Source organism: Numida meleagris, unplaced genomic scaffold (genome assembly GCF_002078875.1).
Source record: "Numida meleagris isolate 19003 breed g44 Domestic line unplaced genomic scaffold, NumMel1.0 unplaced_Scaffold283, whole genome shotgun sequence".
Lineage (NCBI taxonomy): Eukaryota > Metazoa > Chordata > Aves > Galliformes > Numididae > Numida > Numida meleagris.
The window spans coordinates 12,894-14,032 of NW_018364534.1; positions in this window are offsets into that span (position 1 = coordinate 12,894).

Consider the following 1,139-nt stretch of genomic DNA (forward strand, 5'->3'; position numbering starts at 1 on the left):
CAGGATTCCATGATATTCTGTGGTTCTAGGGTTCCATGATTCCGTGATATTCTATGGTTCTAGGATTCCATGATCCCATGATATTCTATTGTTCTAGGATTCTGGAATTCCATTATATTTCCATGGTTCTAGGATTCCATGATTCTATGGCGTTCTGTGACTCCAGGATTTTGTTGTTCAGGGATTCCAGAATTCCAGGATTCTAGGATACAATGATATCCTTTGCCTCTAGGATTCATTCAACCTAGGATTCCAGGATTCTGTCATTCTGTGATTTCTGGATTCTAAGTTTCGATGATATTCTCTGACACTGGCGTTCTGCAATTCCAGGATTCTGGAATTTGATTACTCTAGGATTCTAGTACTCCACAATTCTAAGCTTCTATGATTGAAGGATTCTATGATTCCATGATTTTATGATATCCTACGACTCTAGAATTGTGTGATTTTAGGACTCTGTGATTCCAAGATTCTATGGCTCTATGCTGTTCTACGACGCTAGGGTTCTGTGATTGTAGGATCCCACGATTCTAGGACTGTAGGATTCTGTGTTTCTATAATTCAACACATATTCGGCGACTCTAGAATTCGGTGATTTTAGGATTCCGGAATTCGATGCTAGGATTCTGACTAACGCTCCCACCCCGTCGCTCTGCCCACCGCACGCTCTGAGCCCCTTCTCCCTCCCAACCCTCGTCCCATGTTTATGTCTTTAGATGGGGCGAGCGTTCACGGCCTGGATGGGCTGATGGTCCCGTACCCCCGGCTCCCCCAGCAGCAGCTGCTGCCCCTGGACCAGAACGGCTACAGCACGGACCTCTACAGGCAGGGCCTCACCCCCCCACAGCTGCCCGGAGACCACCTGCACCCCTACGGTAGGAGAGCAATGGGACCCTTGCCACCAAAGCCATCCAACCCACCAAAGCCATCCGTCGTTGGGTTCCATCCAAACGGACGACGGGAGCTGGGTTTGGGGCTTGGGGGTTGGACACAGCCCCCAGGCCGAGCTCTGCTGAAGGCTGGGGGGTGAGGCCGGGGTCTCCTGTCCCATGAAAGGTGTTGGGGTGAGGGCTGTGACGTCCACCCTTGGGTTCTACTCAAATGGCCAACAGGAGTTGGGTTTGGGGCTCCTACTCATG